The sequence below is a fragment of the Ambystoma mexicanum genome, chromosome 8 (assembly GCF_040938575.1).
Source record: "Ambystoma mexicanum isolate Mex_15411 chromosome 8, UKY_AmexF1_1, whole genome shotgun sequence".
Lineage (NCBI taxonomy): Eukaryota > Metazoa > Chordata > Amphibia > Caudata > Ambystomatidae > Ambystoma > Ambystoma mexicanum.
The window spans coordinates 1,233,077,211-1,233,090,453 of record NC_090929.1 but is presented as its reverse complement, the minus strand read 5'-3'; the positions used below and the strand labels follow the sequence as shown (position 1 = coordinate 1,233,090,453).

At 52.2% G+C, this 13,243-nt stretch overlaps 1 protein-coding gene across 3 annotated transcripts in view; it reads right to left on the bottom strand.

Moving 5' to 3' along the window:
- TBC1D12 (TBC1 domain family member 12) overlaps positions 1-13,243 on the bottom strand; it is a 684,903-nt gene that overhangs the window by 564,423 nt on the left and 107,237 nt on the right. The gene's annotated exons all lie outside the window — the stretch shown is intronic.

Sequence of the window (13,243 nt, the reverse complement as noted above, 5' to 3'; positions counted from 1 at the left end):
AAGCCAGCATCGTGCCCACCCAAAGTCACAAATCAGTTTCTGGAGACTCTCATACAACGTTACAAAGAATAACATAAGGTAACCGGGCAGTTGCCGTTTTGGTATCATTGCAACTTCTCACAACCAATCTAGTTTGAAGCACATAATAAAAGACATTTCAACAAATGAAAAAAAAAAATGTTCCAAGGACTTCCTACAACTCCTTGTCGGTTGATTTCCTTTCTTTTTCACAAAATCAAATGGTTGCATTCTGTGGTTTGACGAACGACTCCCTATTTTTTGTAAGCTATACTTTACAGCTTTCCTTTCTGACTGAACACACATTCACAATGACATGGTTAGTGTTATTTTTCTTCCAATCTAAGCTTAAATGTATCAACTATTCTAGGTCTCGCTATCCTAGGGCTCCCTTTTTGACCAAGGCCATGCTGTGCCCTAATCTCAAGTCACACCTCACTGCCTCGTTCATACTCTGCATGCCATCAAACCATGGCCATCCATGCCTGCACTCCCTTTATCACTCTATGGACATAGAATAACATCAGGCAACTTGAAAGAAAACTAGCATTTCGCAATCGACAGGTAGATTTCTCAGGAATGTAATAAGTTTCCAAAGTTAGTCATATATGTCTTTTCTTGGTTTTTCCTCGCATATTCTGTATTCATACTTTAACGTGGGGAGAATTTACAACTATAACAAGAATTTAGCAAAATTCAATTGCTTGCATAAAATCAGTCTAGACACTCAATGGTTATTTTGCTGTGTATGCATCACATGCTTATGGTGCCTGCATGATCAGAAACCACCATCCATGAAAGAGGAGCCGTGATCAATGCAGATTGCGTATATAGGGAAAGTTATGCCACATCCAACACACTAGTGCAAACCCGCTAGAATTGCTTTATCGAATAACCATTTGAACATTTCAGATTTCCCTTTGCCCCATTAACCCATCCCATTCTTCAGTATAGTTTTAGTCTCGCCTTACAGAGATTCGAGGCCCTGAATGGGATACACAGGCTAGTATGGAATCTGAAGGTAGTATTTACAAATGCCAGCCTTACATAGAAGGATCACACGTATGTATTAGGTCATAGCTGGGCCCTTATTATGAACATTATATGATGTTTGGCTCCCAGAAAGTCATTTTAAATTAAACGAATGCCCAAAGTGTTGCCATTCCCAAATATTAGACATGTGTTAAGACGGATTTCTGAACTCTGTCCTGGAGGGGCAGAGGTTCAGAAGGCCAGCCTAGTTTCTTGGAACAGGGTAACCTCTGGACAAGCCAGACCAATCAGGGTAGCGATCATGGCGGTCAAGACTAGGTCTCAAGAGGGGTGAGGGTGACTGAAAGCCCGCAATGAGCACACAAAGCAAGGACACTTACAAATTACTCCAAGCAGGTGTTATATTAAAAATATATACACATTTATTCCAAGGCCTTTGTAACATTGACCTTAGCGAGAAATCACAATAAAACTCAAGTAAACCAACACATATCAAACCAATACAATATATATACAAATGCAAACGAGTCTAACGAGTTAGACGCACAAAATGTGTAGACCACCTAGATGGGGAGGAAAACAGGCAGTGCAAATAATAATTACACCAAGTCCGCCTTCAGAGGCGCCCAACTAAAAGGAAGTCCAAGCCCTACAAAGAGTGGAGCCTTGTGCTCAAAAGTACCTGCACACGCTGGTGCCAACGGGCAAAAAGGGGAGTCTCTTCGAGGGAATCAGGCAGTTTAGTTCGGTGAACAAATGAAGATGAACAGAGCTCAGCGACTCAAGCACAGCCTCCACTGTGGGCAGAAGCAGAGCGCGAGTACGGAAAGGCGTGCGGTTAGACACAGCGGGGAAAAGCTATGGGCTCCTGCAGGAGGGCGACCAGTTCCTAGCGATGTTACTCACCGGTCCCCAATGCAAGCAGACCCAGGCTTCTACGCGTCGGTTTCAGTGCTGGCAGGTTCAGTTTGGAGCGGGGGACGTCTCGGCGTCGTGTAGATTCCGTAGCAGCAGAAGTTGAGTTGAGGACGTCTCAAACGCAGTGAACCCGCACAGTTTGTTACCACAGCAGGGCAACAAAGCGGCCGTGTGTATTTCAGCCAAATGTACACTACTCACTTCAGACCTGGGAATGCCAAGTGTACGAATCGTGCGAGAGTGACAAGGACTCGTAATACAACACAACCTGACGGCGGTTACAGAGCAAGACTCCTGGGTAGGCTGGTCAGTCTGCTGGATGGCCCAGAGACACTTCCGAAGGCTTACGTGCAGGAGATGGTGAAGATGCCGAGAATAGATGTTCCCACTATTCCAAGGGGTCGAAGTACCAGTACAGGCCTTCTCGTTCGATCAGAGGTAGAAAGGGTTTCACAAAGCGACAGCAGTACAGAGGAGCAGTCCTTCAGCGGGTCACCAGCGATTACTCGGTTCAGCCTCGTGGTTGCAGGATACTTGGCTCCTGTATTCCTTTGTTCGTGAGAACTCAGGAGATCGACATGGTAGTGGCGTTTCCAGCCCCCTTTTATCCATGGTTCCCTTTGCGCCAAAACGGAGGGGACCCAATGGGAGATCTGCTCACAAAACACTCACACCATACGTGGACCTATCGCGGACCACGGAGGTCCCAGGCATTTACACCACCCTAGACTCTCTGGCACCCAGGATGTGTATTGGGACCAGACATCCCAGAGGCACACACAAGGCCTGTAGAAGCCAGCGAAAGCATCTGTGTTTCGTGGGAAAGTACATGTCCAAATAGGGAAGGCCCCAGGTCGGCTCAACCTGGGGAAGGTGAAGGGGCAAGACGGTCAGCGGACAGGACAACGAGCCTTGTGGTCTGGCCATTTTGGGAGCCAGGCCACCATTTTGGGCTAAGCACGAGAAACGGCCTTAAACGCCAAAAGGAGCTCAAAAACAAAGAAACGATCGCTGCCACCAGTCCCGTCCGTGATTCACTTGCACCGTTCGATAACAATCCCAAGAGAGTATCTAGGGCCTGTAGTAGACTAGAGACCCAAAGAGAGCAGTAATTTAGCTTACGGTGCCCTCTTGTGCCATGTTGCGCGAAAGCTGCAACATGATAAAAGAACTACGGAAAACAACGTTTCCCGGTACTGACCGTCTTAAGAGCATGTCAGTTTCCCCGTAAGAATGGAGAGAAAGCCCAGAGGAGTGCGGCAGAAGGCTGCACTTCTCTGGCAAAGTCTAGATCCTGGTGAAAACAACAGCAAAAAGTTTAGGGGTTGCCACATGGAAGGAAAATTACCCACAATTAAGAAATCTTTCCTAACACTCGCCCCTCCCAGACTATGGACAGGGGGAACTAATCCACCCCTGGATGAGTCTCTTGTTCAGGTCGGTTAAACATTCTGGACAACCCATCAGCATTGCTATGTTGGACACCTGGCCTATGCTCAATAGTGAAGTCGAAGCCTTGTAGACTTATGGACCACCTAAGCAACTTTGGATTCTCTCCCTTCATGTTCATTAGCCACTTTAAGGTCTTATGGTCAGTTTGCACAGTGAAGTGGGTCCCATAGAGGTAGGGCCTCAGCTTCCGTAGGGCCCACACAACAGAGAAACATACTTTCTCCACTGTGGACCATCTGAGCTCTCTGTCCTTAAGCTGGCGACTAATAAAACCAATAGGGTGTTCCTTACCCTTCTCATCTACTTGCGATAGTACAGCTCCTATCCCAGTGTCAGAGGCGTCTGTCTGCACAATAAAAGGTCTTTGATAATCAGGGGCCCTGAGGACAGGGGCCTGGCACAAGGAGTCTTTTAAGCCATTGAAGGCCTTCTCACACTCGTCGGTCCAAGTTACCTTCTTGGGTTTCTTCGGAGTGGTGAGGGCAGTCAGAGGGGCAGCTATGGTGCCATAGTCTGCAACGAAGTTGCGGTAATACCCTGTGAGTCCTAAGAAGGCTCTCACTTGGGTCTGTGTAGTGGGGGTAGGCCAGTCTTGTACTGCTTGTACTTTACTGGGAAGAGGCTGTATCCTCCCTCCACCTACTTCATGTCCAAGATAAACCACTGAGCCTTGTCCAATCGGACATTTACTAGCCTTTATGGTCAAGTGGGCTTTCTGAAGAGCCTGGAGCACAATCCCGAGGTGTTTCACATGGTCTTCCCAGGTAGCACTGAAAACTGCTATATCATCCAGATATGCAAGACAGAATTCATCCAACCCATTCAACACATGATTCACAAGCCTCTGGAAAGTGGCAGGTGCATTTTTCAACCCGAACGGCTTTACCCTGAATTGGTAAAGGCCGTCTGGAGTAGAAAACGCTGTCTTCTCCTTGGCATGTTCTGCTAAAGGTATTTGCCAATAGCCAGCAGTGAGGTCAAACGTGCTGAGGTACTTGGAGGCACCCAAAGTATCCACCAGCTCATCTATCCGAGGCAAGGGGTGTGCATCTGTCTTTGTGACAGCATTCAGAGCCCTGCAATCCACACAGAACCTCAATTCAGAAGTGCCTGCCTTTGGAACCAAAACCACAGGGCTGGACCAAGGACTACTAGAGGGTTCAATCACCCGAAGGTCTAACATCTTGTTGACCTTGGTCTTAATGTAAGACCGTACTTTGTCTGACATCCTGTACCCCCTACTTTTGTTAGGTACACAGTCTCCTGTGTCTATGTTATGTTTGCACCAAGGTGTCAAACCAGGCGACTGTAAAAACAGGAGGGGTGGGGGGGAACTGCCGAAGCAAACTTTTCACCTCAGCCTGCTGATTAGAAGTCAGGTGAGGGGCCACTCGGACACCCTCAAAGGAGCTATCTGAAGGACCGCTTTGGAACAGGTCGGGGAGAGGTTCAGACTCCTCTTCCTCAACATCTGAAGCCAGTAGCAGTGCTGCGATTTCGACTCTTGGGACGAAAGCCTTCAGCCATTTACGTGGAACACTTTTGGAGCCTGTCCAGGCCTTCCAAGGTCCACTAAATAGTTAACCTCACCCAGGGGCTCCACCACTGTGTAAGGGCCTGACCATTTGTCCTGTAAAGCTCGAGGCCTTATGGGATTCATGATCAGGACTTGCTGACCAGGTGTAAAGTTGATGAGGGAAGCTTTCTGGTCGTACCAATGTTTCACCAGCGCTTGTCCTGCCTTCAATTTATCACTAGCCAAGCCCATCAGAAGTACCATCCGTTTTCCGAGCCCCAGCACATAATCTACTACGTTGGTAGTAACAGGGGGAGTGGGCATCTCCCATCCCTCCTTCACTATGGCTAAGGGTCCCCGTACAGGATGACTGAACAGAAGTTCGGAGGGGTTGAAGCCAACACCCTCCTGTGGTACCTCTCGGTAGGCAAACAGTAAGCATGGTAAAAGAAGATCCCATTTTCTTCTCGGCGGTTCTTCCAGAGCCCCAATCATGCTTTTTTTAAAAAAATTTGTTTATTTATCAATCGACACTCAGGAGAGATAATACAAGAACATTACATGTAGTATCTCAGGTCATGCAACCCAAAGTCCCCAACTCCCACCCCGTACGTTCCCCGGCAAGCATAGTTCTCGGCCTTAGTCAGATTGACTCGGCGGCACTGGTGGGTCCTCCATAGCGTGAAGGGCCCTTGCGATCAGGGGTGGTTTGTGGGTCAGGGCTGGATAATTCCGGTCATAGTCTAGCACTGGCTCCCAGATATCCTGAAAACGATGAAGCAGTCCCGCCCTGGCTGCCGTGACTTTGTCGGCTATTAAAATATCCCAAAGTTTGACCCAGCAAAGGGCCATCAAGGGTCTGTCCGCGGACTTCCAGGTGCGGGCCACCGTGATCTTAGCAGCTAATAGGAACTGGGATATCAGGGCCGCTCTTCTCCCCGACCGCGGGTATGAGCCTGACAGTGGAATCCCTAAAAGGTCCTGTTCGGGCATGAGCGGAATGATCGCCTGGGTGACGTCTTTAATGGTGGCTAGATAGAGAGACCAAAACTCCTGCACCCGGGGGCAGGTCCACCACATGTGAAAGTAGGATCCTGGGAGGCCGCAAAGTTGCGAACAGAGAGGGTTTAGTGCTGGTTGGAAGTGATGAAGGCGTAGAGGGGGGCAATACCAGCGCAGGAGTCGTTTATGGGCACACTCCCTGTTGGTTATGCAGCGGGAAGGTGTCCGTGTTCTTGTCCAAATGTCCACCCATGTGCGGTCCTCAATGGCGTGTCCGAGGTCCGTTTCCCATTGGGACATGTAGGAAGGCCTGGACCGGAGGAGGTCCTCCTGTAGCAGCCTATACAGGGGCGATATTTTCCCCCGGGCCGGTAGGTCGCTCACCGTCAGTTCCAGTGAGGTAAGGGGTTTTATGGCCGCCGCTCGGGTCTGTGGGTGAGAGCACCAATGTCTGAGCTGAGCGTAGGAGTACCTATCCGTTTCCGCTAACTGAAAAGTCATCTTGCAGCGTTCAAAGGTTAGGGGGGAGTCCCTTTCAAAAAGTTGCCCTAAAGTGGCGAGGCCCCCTGCGGCCCAGTTTCTGAAGTTTTGGGGACGGGCCCCGGGGGAGAAAGCTGGGTTGAGGAAGATTGGGGAGAGCGCACTCAAGTCTCCTGGGACGCCCCGGTGTCTGCGAGCCCACTCCCAGGCCCTAATTGTTTGTTTTGTAGCTGTGAGTGCCCGGCCAGCTGCGCCGTAAAGCTGTGGGTAAGAACGGGAGGAAGCGAAGGGGAAGGGCCCCCAGAGTGAGGCGCAGATAAGACCAGTCCACCTTGTCGAACGCTTTAGTTGCGTCCAATGCCAATAGGGCTAGCTGTTGGGAATCCCGAGTGGCGATTTCAATGAGATCCAGGGCCCTGCGGATGTGGTCTTTCGTGGACCTGTGGTTTATAAAGCCTGTTTGATCCGGGTCTATAATATTAGGGAGGATAGGTGCCAGATGGTTGGCCAAGACTTTAGAGTATATGTTGGCGTCCAAATTCAGCAACGCAACGGGTCTATATGAGCTAATATCGTGAGGTTCTTTTCCGGGCTTGGGGGTAAGGACTGTAATAGATTCTTGCATCGTTGGGGTGACCGTGCCAGTGGCCACGAATGAGTTGAAGTGGCGGGCCAGGGGGACCGCTAGTTGGGGCCGGAAGATTTTGTAGAAGCGAGTGGAAAATCCATCCGGGCCCGGGGCTCTGGGTTTTAAGCTCTTAATGGCCGCCTCCACCTCCTCGATTGTAATCGGGGCTTCCAGGGATTTCCCTGGCCGTCGGAGTCAGGTGTGGTAGGGTCGCCTCTTGGATGTATGAGTGCTGCTTAACTGGATCTCTCGGGGCCGCCGTCATTATTTCCAGGTGGTGGGCTGTTGCTAAGCGTATTTTCTCATGGTCAGCGTAGTGGATCACAGAGGCCTAAGATAGTATTTCTGCTCTTCGCCTTTGCCAGCTTGCTAACCAGGAGCTTGTTGGCCTTGTTGTTGTGAGCGTAGTACCATTGCTTAGACTTGGTTAGATTCGCCGTAGCCTCAGCGTAGTGGGCTTCCAGCCGTTTCCTGGCCATTTGCAGGATCCTGTAGGATTTAGGGGCCCAGCCCTTCCTTTTATGTGTAGCCTCAGCCTCTCGGACTGCTGCCTCCAAAACGTTGCGCGACTCCCTCTTCCTTTTGTGGTATGCGGCTCCCTGGGCAATCAGCTTGCCTCTGAGGACCTCTTTCATGGCGTCCCAGGTGTTAGCCGGGGAAGTGTCCTCGTCCCGGTTTTCAACTAAAAAGTTCCTAATGGAGTTGGCGATTGAGTCCCTCACTGCCATATCTCCCAGGATAGGGTCATAGAGGCACCACCGGCGGTGCGGAGGGGGGTCTGGGTCATGAGACCGCAGGGTCAGAGTAATTGGGGCATGGTCTGAAAGGATCCGGGGGGCCAATTATCACATCATTAGTGAAGGACAGGATCTGTGGGGAGGTCAGGATTAGGTCATTTCTGGAGAAGGTACGATGCACATATGAATAGAAGGTAAAGTCCCGTTCGTCTGGGGACAGAACCCTCCAAGAGTCCACAATGTTTAGTGTGCAAAACAGGTGGAGCAAGCCAGCGGCCAACTTCAAATCTCTAGAAGACGGGGGGGGGGGGTGAGATCTGTCCTTGAGCGGGGCCAAAGCCCTGTTAAAATCTCCTCCCATGACGACATGCCCCTCGATGAATGGGAGGAGAGAGACCTCCAGGTCCTGGTAGAAGCTCTCCCGATACTCGTTCGGGGCGTACACCGAGATGAGGGTGTAGTGCTGGCCTTTGATGGAGCATTTGACTGCAATAAAGTGACCCTCCTGGCACTGTAGCGAGTCAAGGATCTGAGGCTTCAGGGCTTTTGCGAATAAAATAGCGATGCCCCCCCTTCTTAGTGCCATTAGAGGCGAGGAATTGTAGTAGGAAGAGTTTGCTTCGCAGGCGTGAAAAGTCCGCCGGGATCAGGTGCGTCTCTTGCAGAATATCGATCGACGACCTGTTGTCTTGTAGCCTCTGTAGGATCGATTTCCTCTTCAGGGGGGGGGGTGGAGGGTGGGGGGGAGTTTTCAGGCCCCTAACGTTTAAGGAGGTGAACTTGAGTTTCAGGTGAGGGGGTTGGTCCGGGCGATCCTCTTGCTGGGGGGGGCAAGGGGGTCGTGGGGGGGGGGAGTTGAAGTCTCCTGTGGTTGAGGGTTTTTAAAATGGTCTAACTGGTCTCCAACAGGAGAAAACACATCCAAAAGCGACATCCAACGGGAGGACCAAAGTGCGGCCGGGGGGGGCGGGGGGGGGGGTCGATTTAGAACTATCGACATGGCCCCTAGGCAACAGGGCTGTCATTCGACAGCACCAACATGTTTGAAAGTCTCTCCAAGGGTAAAGTGGTGTCATCCGCCTTGGAGGGGGTTATGGACCGTGTCGGATCTGCGGCAAGATGTGAAGCTTAAGGTCGTTCCAGAGTTATTGTTCCAGTGCAGGCGTTAAGGCGTGTCATTTAGGTTTGCGATTTCTCTGCATTCTGGACCATGGGGTCCGTTTTGGTTTTGGGGAGATTGCTTCTGAGGCTGGGCTTGATCGGCCCGGAGCGGAGAGGTCTAAGGTCTCTGGGGAGTCCGGGCAGAGGATTGACGTTGCATCGTCGAGGTGGTTGATGGTGCGCTGAGTGCCCTTGTACGAAAACTGTAGGGCCGTAGGAAAGAGCCATCGATAACGGATCTGCTGATCCCGAAGAAAGAGTGACAGAGGCCGGAGCATTCTGCGCTTTTGAAGGGTCAGCGGGGAGAGGTCCTGGAAGATCTGTATCGGGATTCCCTGAAATGAGAGCTCGTCCTTAGAGCGGCCAATCGCTGCTATGGCCTCCTTGGTGGTGTAGAAGTGGACCCTAGTGATCACGTCCAGGGGAGGTCCGTATCGACCCCTCGGCGAGGGCGCAGTCTGTGGGTCCGATCCAGCAGCAGTTGAGTCTCGTCCAGGTCTGGCAGGAGGGACTGGAAGAAGGTGCCAACGTATTCTGGTAGCTCCCGGTCAGAGACTGAGGCGGGCACCCCGCGAAGACATAAGTTGTTGCGGCGGGAGCGGTTCTCCAAGTCCTCCTGTTTATGCTCGAGGATTTAGGTTCTTGCCACCAGCGATTGGACGGTGCGTTGCATTTCCGTCAGTGAAGCGGAGTGGTCCGTGGTCAGGTCCTCGACCTCGCCAACCCTCAGTTCGATGCCGGCGACTCTTTGTTCGGTCTGTTCCAGTTTGGCGGTGAGTTCAGACATGCAGGCTCTGAATTCCGATTTGATATCGCTCATGAAAGCCTGACGATCCTCCTTAGTTGCGAGCGTTCCGCCATCTGACGTTTTCTGGGGGGTGACCTTGAGGGGGTCCGGCTTCCCACCCTTCCCCGAGGCCTGAAGCATAGCAGAGATGTCGGCTGATTTAGGAGGCTTTAGTGCTTTGGCCATCGCTCCGCGGAGAGGGGATGTCCCCCGAGGGTGACTCCCGAGTTCACATTTTGCAAAGGGTTGAGGGGGGCGGCCAGATAGATGTGCGGGGTGGGCAAAGCCCGGGGATCCCAGGCGGTGGAGCGGACAGGTTAAGACTCCAGCTTCTCGCGAAATAGAACAGTTCCTCAAAGTTGGGCAGTCCAGCGAGCTGGGCGTCCGCCTAAGAAGGTGGCGGTCGGCACCTCCGGCAGATGGTGAGTAGACGTGGGCAGGGGCGCCCCAGGAAGTCGCAGGGGGGGAACGCACTCCGTGTGGGGTCAGAGTAGGTGGAGCTTGAGGGCCCTCCCGGCGGGGATATTAGGCGCCTGGAGGGGGTGTTGTGGTAGACCTCAGGGTAACCCTGGGGGTGGGGGGGGCAGAGAGCAGGTAGCAGAGGGGTCAGAAGACACAGTCATCCCAGGGCGGTGTGTGTGGTTCAAATCGGGGCCACGCTGTAGCCCACCTCACCTGTGCGTGGCTGACCCCCGAGCCGGGGCCACGCCGCAACAAGTAGGCCTTCGATGGTAGCCAGGGGAGGCAGGGCCCCACCCCCGAGAGCAGCAGGCCGAAGATGGGCAGGGGCGCCCCAGGAATCGAAGAGGGTGCTGAGGTGGAGCTGAGGGGCCGCCAATCTCAGCCGGGCGACGTGTGTGGCTCTCACTCGAGCCGAGATCACGGGGGGCCTCCGGTGGTAGCCGGGAGGCAGCAGGCAGAAAGTGGGCAGGGGCGCCCCAGGAAGACGAGGGTGGAGGGTCCGCAGAGAGAGCAATCCCAGCGAGGCGGCGGTGATGGAAATCGGGTGATCACAGGGGCCCCGGCAGCAGGCTTTGCATCGTCGAGGACCAGGCACAGGGGGGGAGGGGGGAAACGCTCCGGTGCAGGGTGTCGGGCAGGATGAGCCTCATACGCGTCTCATGGGCAGATGATGGCAGCCAGCCGCCAGCCTGGAGCGGGTCGCGAGGATGCGGCGCCCATTTTAGGTCGTGTTACGGGAGCAGGCCTTCACGCTCCCCGTTGCGTTTTAGCCGTTAGCGAAGGCGTTATGCCCCCAAAACGCTGCCATCCACAGCCCAGGACCACAGCAGGTGAAAGCTCCCCATCACGGCCAACGGACTTAGCTGGAAACGGGTCAAATTAACGCTGAACCGCGGATCCGAGCGGAGGCCATCAGAGGAGCTGCCTCATTGGTGGTACTCCAGGCCACACCCCCCAATCATGCTCTTTAACGTTCCGTTGAAACGTTCCACCAGACCATTGGTCTGGGGGTGGTATGCAGAAGAGAACTTGTAGGTGACCCCACATTCTTTCCACATAGCCTGCATATACTTTGACATAAAGTTGCTGCCTCTGTCAGACACAACTTCTTTAGGGAAGCCAACCCTAGTAAAGATGCCAAGTAACGCTTTTGCAACTGACTTGGCAGTTACAGTTTTCAATGGGATGGCCTCAGGATATCTGGTAGCATATTCGACTAGCACCAAGATAAACCTATTGCCTGAGGATGTCTGTGGGTCAAGGGGGCCAACGATGTCGATCCCTACCCTTTCTAATGGTATTCCCACAACTGGGAGTGGTACCAATGGAGCTTGGATTGTTGAGCCACTCTTACCAGATAACTGGCAGGAGGCACAACTCCTGCAGTGACTTTCTACTTGCACCCCCATCTTGGGCCAGTAGAAGTGCATGGATAACCTTTGCTTGGTCCTCTTAATACCAAGGTGACCAGCAAGGGGCACTTCATGCGCCAGCTGCAGGAGGAAGGGTCTTACAGCAAGGGGAACCACCAACCTCCTATGGTCTCCTTCTGTAGACTCTGTGGGCTCACTATACAGGAGTCCACCTTCCCAATAAATCCGATGCGTCCCAGGAGGTTCACCCTCAAGCTGGGAGCAGGCCTGTCTCCTTAGGCCTTCCAGAGATGGGCACTCACGTTGGCCTTTACTGAACTCTTCCCTGTCAGGACCACCTTCTACTAACAAGTCTTTTAGTTCCGGATGGTCGTTGGGGTCAAATACTTCAGGCATCGCCACCTCCTCGTCAGGCCCGGCGATTAACCAACTTCCTCCACCGCAGTGGTAGGCGAGCTCGGGGGAATGTTCTCTTTCCCTCGTCTTGACTTGCTTACTCCTTTCGCCTTGGGTTTCCCCTTCGGCTGGGGCGGCGCATTGGTCTTGGCCAATGCTGCCCGTGTTTGAGACCCTGTGCAGGGTCAGTCGGCAGTGTCACCTACGAGCCCTAAAGCTCTGAGATTGTTGCCTAACAAGACCTTTCCTGGGACGTTTCTCTGAATGCTCACTGGAATCCTGACTGCTGTACCATTTAAAGTAAGATTTACAGGTATTACTGGAAACATGTGGAGTGGGCCGACAGCCAACTTAGTGGGCATCAGAGTAGCTCTGGCAACTTCCTCTGAGTCTACCAAGGTAGAATCCACTACAGTTCGCCTGCACCCACTATCCCTAAGAGCTGGAGCATCCACTCCATTGATCACCACACTGGCTTTAAAGTAGTGCTTGGTATTATCTGGAATCCTAGCATAAGCCTCTGCGACTTTAGGCTCCCAGGAACCCAGGGAAACTAAAACTACCTCAGCTTCTATCCCGCTGGGGAAAGGAGTCGGAGGAGAAGGATGCTCCTGTTATCTCTCTTCCTCGTAGGAGGAGAAGGCCAGATTAGCGGAGTGGACCCCCAAAGGTTTGACCTTACACCGGGGATCCCCCTTCACGTGGTCAGTTGCTCCACAAGCAAAACAAGATCCATTGGGTCTGTTTACATAGGGAGGCTTATTGTTACCAGAGTTCTGTTTCGGAGGCTGACCTCCACTACCCTGTGAGTTCTCTTGCATCTTACCCTGCATCTTACCCTTATTTTTCTTTTTGTGGCCCTTTTGAGAAGAAGATTTATCAGATTCTCCACCCTCCTTATCTTTGGACTTTTTCCCTTCCTCCTGCTTACCAGGATGAGTTGTGTCCTTATGGGACACTCGATGTGACACCCATAAGTCAGCTGCAATGGCTAGCTTCTTAGGATCTATCTCCTTCGAATCGGCCAAATGGTGCTTAAGCTCCGGGGAAGAAGATGCAAAAATATGTCCCAGCATGACAAGACTTATGCCTTCAAAAGGTAGGCCAGTCAAGTTTAAGGATTCGGTTACATAAGATACCCAAGTACCACCTTCTTTGTTCTTATACTCTCGGAATCGTTCTAAATATTGGGCAGGAGTCTTTCCAAACTTTAAAATGAGAGTTTGCTTTAACATTGCGAAATCCGCTCGCTCAGCCTTCGACATTTCCATAATGGCACTACAGCCAGAATGGGGCAGTCTGCTGAGTAACCAGGCAATC